Source organism: Girardinichthys multiradiatus, chromosome 17 (assembly GCF_021462225.1).
Source record: "Girardinichthys multiradiatus isolate DD_20200921_A chromosome 17, DD_fGirMul_XY1, whole genome shotgun sequence".
In the NCBI taxonomy this organism is placed as follows: Eukaryota; Metazoa; Chordata; class Actinopteri; order Cyprinodontiformes; family Goodeidae; genus Girardinichthys; species Girardinichthys multiradiatus.
The window spans coordinates 26,531,745-26,543,758 of NC_061809.1; the positions used below are offsets into that span (position 1 = coordinate 26,531,745).

A 12,014-nucleotide genomic window follows, 5' to 3' on the forward strand; every position below is an offset into this window, starting at 1 on the left:
CATAAAACCACGGCTGCCCAAATCACGGCACAATTAAATGTGCACCTCAACTCTCCTGTTTCCACCAGAACTGTCCATCTGGAGGTCCACAGGGTCAATATACACGGCAGGGCTGCTATAGCCAAACCTTTGGTCACTCATGCCAATGCCAAACGTTGGTTTCAATGGTGCAAGGAGCACAAATCTTGGGCTGTGGACAATGTGAAACATGTATTGTTCTCTGATGAGTCCACCTTTACTGTTTTCCCCACATCCAGGAGAGTTACGGTGTGGAGAAGCCCCAAAGAAGCGTACCACCCAGACTGTTGCATGCCCAGAGTGAAGCATGGGGGTGGATCAGTGATGGTTTGGGCTGCCATATCATGGCATTCCCTTGGCCCAATACTTGTGCTAGATGGGCGCGTCACTGCCAAGGACTACCGAACCATTCTTGAGGACCATGTGCATCCAATGGTTTAAACATTGTATCCTGAAGGCGGTGCCGTGTATCAGGATGACAATACACCAATACACACAGCAAGACTGGTGAAAGATTGGTTTGATGAACATGAAAGTGAAGTTGAACATCTCCCATGGCCTGCACAGTCACCAGATCTAAATATTATTGTGCCACTTTGGGGTGTTTTGGAGGAGCGAGTCAGGAAACGTTTTCCTCCACCAGTATCACGTAGTGACCTGGCCACTATCCTGCAAGAAGAATGGCTTAAAATCCCTCTGACCACTGTGCAGGACTTGTATATGTCATTCCCAAGACGAATTGATGCTGTATTGGCCGCAAAAGGAGGCCCTACACCATACTAATAAATTATTGTGGTCTAAAACCAGGTGTTTCACTTTCATTGTCCAACCTCTGTATGTACTCACTCCCTGTTGTTAAGACAGGTGGCGCTACAAAAACGTTTTTTATTGTTAAAATGTTCTTTTATAAAAATCTGCTCTGAAAATAAATCACAATGCAGATTTTTGCTTATGTTTCTTACTGGTGCTATTTTTATGGCTTTAAAATCTGATTTTTTACTGTTTAAACACAAAAATGCAAAAGTTTCCAGTTGAAATGGTTCGGTGCAACTAACTCATTTGATAACACAGGAGGAGCCAGGTTTTACCTTGATTCCCTTATATTGAAGCACTATTTACCACATGAATGGTTGGTTTTGGACTTTTAATCGTATGACGGAGGATGTGGAGCAGCTCAACTAGGATTTTCATTTCCAGCTGAGGTACTCTGCTTGCTCGTTTAGGAGGGTGTGAAGAAAAAGGTTGTCATTAGACTGTCACACAGAGATTTGCCAAACACAAAGCTTCAGTCTATTCTTCCATTTAGCCCTAACAGCGTCTCAGAAACAGCCAGTGGCCTTTATCACAACAAAACGAGAGGCTTTAACAAGTTGTCACAGACATCTTGGCTTACATCACTCCTGTGATTATTGTATCAACATCTCTGAGTGAAGTTTATTCTTGATGTTTGTGAGCATACAGAACAGCTTCTTGGCAATGATTAGAGGGGGCGGGTTACAGTAAAGAGGGAAGGAAGCTCAGTGGAAACAGAAAATGCGCTGCCTAAAATTATCTGACAGAAACTCTGAAGGTTAATGACACGAACCGCTTCTGTGACTTTGTTGCTCATTTGTAAGGCAGATTTTACTCCAAGCATTAAGCACTGATGCAGCATGTGCCTTAATGGCATCAAGACTAAAGGGTACTGAAAGATAGTTACTTTAATGGATGTTATATTTAAAATCATATTCATATGAACACCATGTGTGTGTTTGTTTAACCCTGTTTAGGGGGACTCTTGTAATTTTCATTCCCAGTGTCTTCATTTCGTGTCGGGCTTTTTATTGGTTCAAACTCTGGTTTTAGACAGAGAGGGTCCTCACAAAGTTTGTATCTGTTATCAGTGCTGTCCAGCTTCTCAGATTTTCCTGCCAAACATCCGTTTCCTTAGCAACAGAGACAGGAAATAGGAAGTGTGAGTCACAGGATCTACTTCTTATCATTGTCAAGTATTTTTTTCTTCAGTTGTTTTCTTGTCTCCAGCATGTCCTCCTGCTGTCCACGCTGCCGTAGAAACATTTTACTTTCATAACCAGACTTGCACAGACCAACTGGTTAGCATGCTGTTAGCAATTAGCAACTAACCAGCTGTCTGCCAGTATGCTAACATAAGCTAAGAGGCTAGCAGAGGTTCGTCACAAAGCTCTCATAGCCTTTGTTCATTCTACTAATTTTTCCAATCTAAAGACAAGATTAACATAATTTAACCTGCAACATGAGTGAAGATTAGTTGCTACACCAAAATAACACCATACACAAGTTTGTCACTCATTATCAAATTCCAAGCAACAAGTTCTCCATTTTCACTGACCGAAAAACCAAGCCTGACAGTACAGATTGAAAGCCACAACTAGTGAAAGTTATTGTTGTAACTGAAAACTTCTCATGAAGCTTTTAACACCAGAAAATATTAACTTTCTAGATGATTATTCTATTTCTTTGGGATTTGTTTTCAAACAGACATAAAGCCTCTGGGTTTTCAGTATACCCTAAAATATTCACATATTTTATTTCTTAGCATATTTTAGTTTCTTAGATATTAGAAGCACAATATAGCATCTAACTGTCCTTAAATTATTTAAAAATAGATTCAAACATCCTTACTTACCTTCATGGTAAAAATAAACTATTGTGGTTTTACATATTTTCTACATACCTAGGGGATTTAGGGACTTTCAGTTAAGGCTTCACAATATATTGCAAATTTGTTGATATCCCAAAGGACTGTTTGGAGTGCAGTAAATGTTGGATAACATATTTCCAGTGTTATCAGCTTGTATTTTTAATGCTAATGTAATATTTAGCCAGTTGGACAGAGTCTCACGGCAGCAGATGCTCACACCGGACACTAATGACATTACCCAGAATGCTAAGGGTCTCAGAGTGATAAAAACACAGATGAGAAAGAGAGGAAATGAGAAAAAAGGCAGATATTTACCAATATTATTGCCATCGCAAGATTTTCTAATATCGTGCTGCCCTAGCTTCAATTTGTCGCAAGCTTTTAATAAATAATGACCAATGTGGAATCTCTTGCATGTATTTGTAAACTTGGTTTTATTATGTCCTGGTACATTAAAACCCTGTAAGGATGTACTTTCCTTTTAATATCACTGTGCATTGACCCAAACACACATGCAGTTTTTTATGCATCCAAACGTGCATGCGCCCAAAAATCAATCTATCCAACATCCCATCTAGCAATTAATCATTTCAAACCTCCATTCATCTATCTATCCCTGCATACAAATATTCATACATACATAGATTCATAACTACATAAATACAGATAAAGGTAACAAAACATGTGTTTTAAACTGTCGATGTATGTGTCAATATGGTTTAAATGTCAAATCAAACCTATCCTGTGTATGAAGCTTTCTTTGAAGCTTTAATGAAGCATATAATTTCTTACTGGTGTTCTTTCTGGAGTTCTTTTGTGCTTAATTGTCTCTAAAATAATAATTCATCTATGTTCATTTGCATGAATCTCTTGATTGTCACCGTGTCTCTTTTTAAATGTTAAAAAATATTTTTATTTGTTCTGTATTTTCATGGGTTTTTTGGCTTTTGTCAGTTTTGGGTCTTTCTAGCCTGACTGTTGCTTTCTTTTAATCTTTCTTTATTATTTTGTGTCTGTCATTCTTTACCTCTTTGTTTTGTCTCTTACTGTTCACCTTCTGACACTGCATAGTCATATTATCTCCTTTTGGTAGTTTTTAACCTCCTTTTGGTCCTTTATTGAGCAGTGATTGAAAGCTTTAATATAAGCTTTAATAATTAAAGTTATTTGTATATTTTATTCTCTACCATTTCATTAAAACTGCTTCTAAACCTGCACCACTGAAGACTTCAGTAAAGTTCTTTTGCTTAGCTTGGAAACTTGACATAAGTTAGTTTCTAGCAGCTATACTTGCATGTAAAAACAAGGGGCACACTTATTTTTGTTGGTCCTTCTTGTTTCCATGTGAACAGTTTCACATTATGTGTCTGAACCTGAAAATGGACTCCGACTGCACAACATCTGATTTAGTTCATATTTAAACTGACCCTTCATACTCTAACGTTTTTTTTTTTCAATCTTCTTCCTCTCCGCCCTTCCTCTATGTCCTCGCTTTCCTCTCCTTTACTTCCCACCCACATCCACCCACTCTTCCTCCCCCTTTTCCTCCTTTTCTGCAGGATGGGCAGAGCAGCTCTCTAAAATGGATCTGAAGCCCTGAGACCTGTTACTTCTCTACTACTATACAGAAAAAAACACTTGAAGATTACTGAAGGCTCATTCTTCAAGAGGAACTACAACATCCACAGGAACTCCATATAGTATTGAAGAAATACCCACTCTGCTGCTACAAAAGGAACAGAAATTTACAATTTTAACTACATCATCTAAAGTTCTTAGACGCCCACACTTAAAAAAAAAGCAGAAACAAAAGAACCTGGAAAACTGGATCATCAGAGTGGACCAGAACCAACCTAGACGCTTGTCAGATTTTGAGATCCGCAACAAGCCGGAAGAGATCAGTGGAAATTGGTAAAGGCCTGTGGAAAAGTTTGATGGGACTGCTGACAATAGGTGAGTGGAACCTACTAGAGGTGTTGAAGTTATAATTTCTGGATGCTGACAAGTCATCCACATGTTCTGTTTTTGTGGGACAAACTGGTTCTGTGTGTTATTTGTCCTATAAGGTCCAGAAGATCTGGTATTTTAACAGTAGGAACTTTAAATCGCTGGCTTGAATTTCATATTCCAATCACACTGTTCCGCATCTGTCTCTTGTTGTAATGGTGTATCAAGACGTTCTGCACAGTTTGATAAGAAGCTTCGTCGTGCTGCTTGGGATTATTTGGACATCTCAAAACATTGCTCAGAATGAGTGTCATAGTTCTGGGACACCATTATACACTGTATGTTTGTGTCACTGCTGCAATATTACCACAGGTGCTACTCAAAGGTCACAGGAATGACCCAATAAAAAGGTTACTTAATCTCATACTACACTATGCAGACACTCTGTCTGCACTGTCACATGGTCACAGTGCCCTACATGCTAAAGGTCAGAGAGTTTTGAAAGACACGAGTGAAGAAAACACTGATTTATTGCAGCTGGTCTCCATCGTTACAATATTTACCCAAATGATCTGATGCAGTGTAGGCCTAACACTGCAACATAAAAACTGGTGTCAAAGAAGCTTTAGAACCTGATTCAGTATGAATATGGACCAACAATTTCCTCCACCTGACCAAATTAATGGTATCTGAATGCTCTAAAATGGATGCTCACCAATTACTGAGTGCTTGTTAGATTTTTAATTAAGGTTAAATGTGGCCTTCTGGTAAATATGTAATTCATTGTGTTTGTAGAGTGTTTTCCTTGGCTCAGAGTTTATGTTTTGTTTGTATTTTGGTTGATTTTAGTTCTTTTTTTCTATATACTTTTTTATTGTCAAATTTAGTCTATTGAGTCTTTTGTCTATAGTTGTGTCCTTGTAAATGAAGGTGGTAGCCCTCGAACATTTCAGTCATTAAAACCATAAAATTACAACATTAGTCATCTCATAGTAGTTCGGGCGTACCGTATTACAGACCTTGAAACATCTGAATGGAAAAACATTTTCAATTGTATGAACTTGGCCGGAGCAGCATAGCTGTACGCTGTAGTGCTGTTTCTAAGTTAGAAACAGCACTGAAGTGTACCTATTAAAGTAAAACATTCAGTTTACCTACAGAAATCCACCCCCAACCACCCACACACACAGATACAATGGTCTTCCATACACACTCAAACTAAACTTTCAACTTCACTAGGATAAATACTTGGTTTATGGGGTATTAAATGTTACAGCACCTTCCACAACTACAATTACCCCTGGTAAAGATGAGTGAATATCCTCTTATTATATGCTGAAGCATAACCTCACATTGAAAATAAAAATTCTAACCCTACATTTGATTACCTTTATTCAGAGGAGGAAAAATCCCAGGATAAATATTTCTTCTTTTTTTTAATCACCAGTGCCATCATTAATGGTTTCCTGCTGATAATTCTTTGGACAACCATCTTTTGCCAACAGGACAGTGGTTAGGCTTTTCCATTAACATTTCACAAAGATCTCTGAGCATTCTCATTATCTCTTTAGATCGGTGGTGTCCATTTTCACTTCTCAAGGGTGTTCTTCATGTTTTTGAGGTTCACCTGCTTCAGCACTCTCTAATCAAATGATTGGTGCATTACCAGGCCTCTGCAGAGCTTAATGAGATGCTGAGAGGATAATTCACTCATTTGTAAAAGCTTTGCTGGAGCAGGGATGCATGTAAAACAAGATGGACACCAGCCCACGAAGACTAGAGGTGGACACCTCTGCTATAGATTGTCCTGGATACCTCTCTTATACTCTGTACCTTTTCTGATTGATTTGGCCATTTGTTAGAAGTCCTGCTGCCAGTCCCAATGGACCAATTTTCACTTTTCTGAAAGAGCCCAACTAGATTGTATTAAAAAAGTTCTGATACTTCAGTTGAACTCTAACAAGGTTCCCAGGACCTTTTGGAAAAGAAACAGGCCCACAGCATGACAGATCCTCATGAGGAGGCACGAGGAGCTTTTCCACATATTAATCTTGTGTTTCATGCCAAACCCACCTGGCTTGTGTTTAACTGAAAGGTTCAATTACTGTAACAGCCGAGTTTAGCTAACTCCACATGTTACATTTATGATGGAAGTATAGAAAAGGCTGTTTTCCTGCATGCCTCTCAAACAGCCATTTGGTATGTAGATAAAACATGATAGTTTTACCCCAAGATGCCACTCTTACAGTGAGTTTAGAGGAGTCATTTCCCTCTCTCATCATCTTCCTCATTGTGTGACGTGACGAGGCAAGTCAGGGCTCTGGTTTTGTCCATGCTGTAATTCGGCAGCTTTAGGCCAGTAACTATGATCTTTTAGCCATTTATTGTCTTAGGATGATCAAGACACATCTGCCTTACATGTTCTCTTGTATTTCCCATTTTTAGAAGAAGCAAAACATTCAGAAACGTACCCTTGTGTAACTTCATGTATTTATATAGAGAAACAGGAAGTCTGAAAGAACAAATTAAATGTTTCTTGACAATATGATTAAAGTATAGGTTAAAGTAAATGCTTAATTTGCATTTATTTTATAGGCGTTATCAGGCGTCCCAATATGTATGTATGACATACTGTATGACACTGGTGATTATTTTGATTGATTTGTAACTTTCTGAAATTTTGACCTAAAAGTTGCTGAGGGTTGGCACAGCTCTAGATGTTTTGATGATGCACTTTTTAAATTGGTCCATTCTAACTTTCCTACATCATCGCCTTCAAAAGGGCACAATAATTATCCATGACAAATTTATATCAATCTGCTGCCATTTTCAGAGCTAGACTCTTACGGGTTCATAGTTGACATTCGTCATCTATGAAAATCCTCAGCAGGTCACTTTAATACCCAGAATAAAGTATGTATCTGAGCTTCTGTTTGTTTTAATGCTCAAAAATTACTGAGGAAAGAAAACCTGCCTGGAGACAGCAAGCGAGCATTTCTGATTGGCTAATTTATTTTGCAACACAAAATATTTATAATGTATGCCACTCAACAGAAAACACAGAATAAAGCCTATTTGATACAATTATATTACAGAAAAAATGCCATTATTTTTATTTAGTTATGACAAATGTTAAAACAAGAAACACATGCAAACAACCACACTAACAATACTAAGCTAAGTTAGTGAAATAATATCAATAATAAACAGACATGTAGAATAAAATCTGCAAAATAGAAAAAACAATTCAATTCAGTTCAATTCAATTTACTCCAATTAAATTAAAAAATACTTTATTAATCACAAAGGGAAATTCAATGTTCTTGTAACTCATATTATGCAGGTTTCTTCAGAGAGACATTGTAGATGCCGTTTGTCTTACAGCAGTTCTTCCTTTTATGAAGAATCTGTCTTTCCACAATGATCTCCAGAGGTTCCAGAGGAGTCCCCAGAACAGAACCAGCCTTCTTTATCAGCTTGTTGAGCTTTTTTAAGTCCCTGGTTCTGATGCTGCTTCCCCAGCAGATGATGGCAGAAGAGATCACACTTTCCACAACAGACTTATAGAAGATATGCAGCATCTTGCTGGAAAACATTGAAGGACCTAAGCTTCCTCAAGAAGTACAGTCTGCTCTGTCTCTTCTTGTAGATGGCTTCATAGTTGCATCTCCACTCCAGTCTGTTGTCCAGGTGAACACCGAGGTATTTATACTCCTCCACCACCTCCACTTCTTCTCCCATCATGGAAATAGTTTTTGACTTATTCCTGTTTCTTTTCAAATCTACAATCATCTCCTTTGTTTTATTCACGTTCAAAATGAGATGATTGTTTCCACACCATGCCACAAAGTGGTCCACCAGTTCTTCTGGAGTTTCTGACAAAGCACATAAGATTAAATTGTTTTAGATGGAGAAATCAAAGAACATGATCCTCACAGAGCTGCTGGCTTTGTCCAGATGACAGTGGGTTTGTTGAAGCAGGTGTATGATGGCATCTTCAACTCAAACTCCACAGCGATAAGCAAACTGAAGGAGGTCCTGATGGTTTACTGTTTGCTTACCCAGGTGGGCCAACAGGAGTCTCTCTAGGACCTTCATGATGTGAGATGTCAGGGCAACAGGTCTATAGTCATTGAGGACTGATGGGTGAGTTTTCTTTGGTACCGGAACAAGACAGGAGGTCTTCCACAACACCGGAACCTTCTTCTGGGCCAGGCTAAGGTTGAAGAGGTGCTGCAGAATCCCACAAAGCTGCTCTGCACAGGCCTTCAGGACTCTAGGGCTGACATGATCTGGACCTGCAGCCTTATTCCGGTTCAGTCTCTTCAGCTAACTCTTCACTTGACACAGGTGGAAGGGCAAAGGGAGCATCAGCTGGAAACCAAGCTGGAGCTTGCTCTCCAGCTTCTTCTTGTACACCTCCTTGCTGTCTCTTATCTTGACTTTAAGTTGCTTCTGTAAACTCCTCAATAATTCCCCGTCTCCCTCCCTGAAGGCTCTTTTTTCTGGTTAAGCAGGTCCTTCAGGTCACTGGTGATCCAAGGTTTGTTATTGGGGAAGCATCTCACGGTTCTGGTGGGGATGATGTTATCCACACAGATGTTTATATAGTCGGTTACACACTCAGTCGTGGCATTGATGTCCTCTCCATGTGGCTGGCACAGTGCGTCCCAGTCTGTAGCCTCAAAGCAACCTTGCAGAGCTTCTTCAGCTTCCTGTGACCATTTTCTCACAGTCCTCTTTATTACAGGTTGCCTCAGAACAAGGGGCTTATATGAATGAATGAGGAAAACACCAGAGACCCATATGAATAATATAAAAAAAATTAAAATTCTGGAAACTTTAAGCACCATAAACAGATAGCAATTAAAAAATTACAAGAGAAAATAGATAAAAAAGATAAATATTACATTCCACGAGTTCCATTAAAAAATGCAATAGGACCAAAGTTAAACTTGATAAAAGTTTGAGAAACAGATGAAGTAAATAAAAAATGGCTGAAAAATTCATGTAAAATGTAAAAACTAAAAGGATTCGTTTTCAATGTAAAAATATAGAGATTGTATACATCAGTACGTAGAACTTCATGGTGGCTATTAATTACCGTTTTTAAATGCAACATGCTTACAAATAATAGTGTCTATAATAATATCTGCAACAGCTCCCAAAGAGTGAAAATCAACATGCGTGAAACAACTGCTTCTTTTCTAACTTCCTGTGAAATCTGGCTGTGCTGCAGGAGGTTAACAGAAACAACCAGTGGAGATTTGTTTTCAGGGACAAAGCTAATAGCATTTATGTTTGCATCTGTTGCTTTGAGTTAAAGTCAATGTTGAGGTAAATGCTCTGCAAGAATAACCTCCTTAACATGGTGGAGCCATGATCCTGGAGGCCGTGTTGTGTGGGAATCAGGTTCCTGGTAGGTGAGTTAACCTTACTGGTGAGTTCATCTAAAACCAATTCCAGGTACTTGTTAAGGAAAGACGAGAAGAATCAGGATACATTGGTTGGAATAATGCAATCCACGGCATCTTTCTGAAGTGTGATTAGAGGGAGAAGCTTAACTGGACAAGACTTGAGTCCTGGAGCTTGACCTAGCCGAAAATCAGCTACATCAGGCCACATCCACATTATCTACCACCAGCTGGAAGATGGTTGAAGTTTGGGAAGTTTTGAAGCTGGTGACATACAGGGGACTGCCTCTTGAGCTGGCTTTTAAACTTCTCTTCTTGGAGGTTTTCCAGGCATGTCCTAGTAAACGAAGAACCCAGAAACACACTGGGATGCACCAGGGATATCTACGGGCTGTGGTTGGGGAGAGGGATGTCTTGGTTTCTTTCCTGAACCTGATATCTTTGCAACCTGGCCTGCTATAAGCAGAAGCAAATGAGAGTAGGATAAAAGGAGACTTGAATATCCTTCAGTCACCACGAGGCGAGGTACTAGCTCCAACTAATGAATGAGACGTTACTGTCGGGAAAACTGTTTCTTTGGGCCAGAACCTGAGCTGTTAATACTCTTTCAGTGTAAAGTGCAGCCCCTACAGTGAGAGCGTCAGGCATGTGTTATCTTCTGATGAATACCAGCGTAGGAGCTGATTGGATAGAAATGACTATAGCAATAGGATTTCATGTTAGTCTGAAGTACTCCTCATTTCTCTCCTTTACCGTTTTGTATATTTGTAGTTTTGATTGTTCATACCTAACATTTTGGTGTACTCGAAGGAGCCTCTGATGGGGGACATTTTGTAAAATCATGCATCACTTTATACTTGCTGAAAGTAGGAATCTGAACTAATTTTCTCTAATACAATCATCGTCTACTGTAAGGAATGTGGCACCGATGAATAATATCTACCGGCAGAAGGATACTTACAGAGCCTTGTGAAAGTACTCGGCCCCCTTGAACTTCTCAACCTCTTGCCACATTTCAGGCTTCAAACATAAAGAAATACAATTCTAATTTTTTCTGAAGAATCAACAACAAGTGGGATACAATCATGAAGTGGAATGAAATTTATTGGATGAGTCAAACTAGTTTAACAAATAAAAAACTGAAAAGTGGGTCGTGTAATATTATTCAGCCCCTTTATTTTCAGTGCAGCAAATTCACTCCAGACGTTCAGTGAGGATCTCTGAATGATCCAATGTTGTCCCAAATGACTGATGATGATAAATAGAATCCACCTGTGTGTAATCAAGTCTCCATATAAATGCACCTACTCTGTGATAGTCTCAGGGTTCTGTTCAAAGCACAGAGAGCATCATGAAGACCAAGGAACACACCAGGCAGGTCCAAGATACTGTTGTGGAGAAGTTTAAAGCTGGATTTGGATACAAAAAGATTTCCCAAGCTTTAAACATCCCAAGGAGCACTGTGCAAGCAATCATATTGAAATGGAAGGAGTATCAGACCACTGCAAATCTATCAAGACCCGGCCGTCCCTCTAAACTTTCATCTCTAACAAGGAGAAGACTGATCAGAGATGCAGCCAAGAGGCCCATGATCACTCTGGATGAACTGCAGAGATCTACAGCTGAGGTGGGAGAGTCTGTCCATAGGACAACAATCAGTCGTACACTGCACAAATCTGGCCTTTATGGAAGAGTGGCAAGAAGAAAGCCATTTCTCAAAGATATCCATAAAAGGTCTCATTTAAAGTTTGCCACAAGCCACCTGAGAGACACACCAAACATGTGGAAGAAGGTGCTCTGGTCAGATGAAACCAAAATCCAACTGTTTGGTCACAATGCAAAACAATATGTTTGGTGTAAAAGCAACACAGCTCATCACCCTGAACACACCATCCCCACTGTCAAACATGGTGGTGGCAGCATCATGGTTTGGGCCTGCTTTTCATCAGCAGGGACAGGGAAGATGGTCAAAA

The 12,014-nt window shown here is 39.4% G+C and overlaps 1 protein-coding gene across 6 annotated transcripts in view; it reads left to right on the forward strand.

The window, feature by feature from the left end:
• Nucleotides 1-12,014, forward strand: part of shank3b (SH3 and multiple ankyrin repeat domains 3b) — a 75,012-nt gene that overhangs the window by 19,888 nt on the left and 43,110 nt on the right. For all 6 annotated transcript variants that reach the window (XM_047390375.1, XM_047390378.1, XM_047390379.1 and 3 more), the window contains exon 2: nucleotides 4,240-4,633. The gene's annotated coding sequence lies outside the window, so the exon portion shown is untranslated. The remainder of the gene's footprint in view (nucleotides 1-4,239; nucleotides 4,634-12,014) is intronic.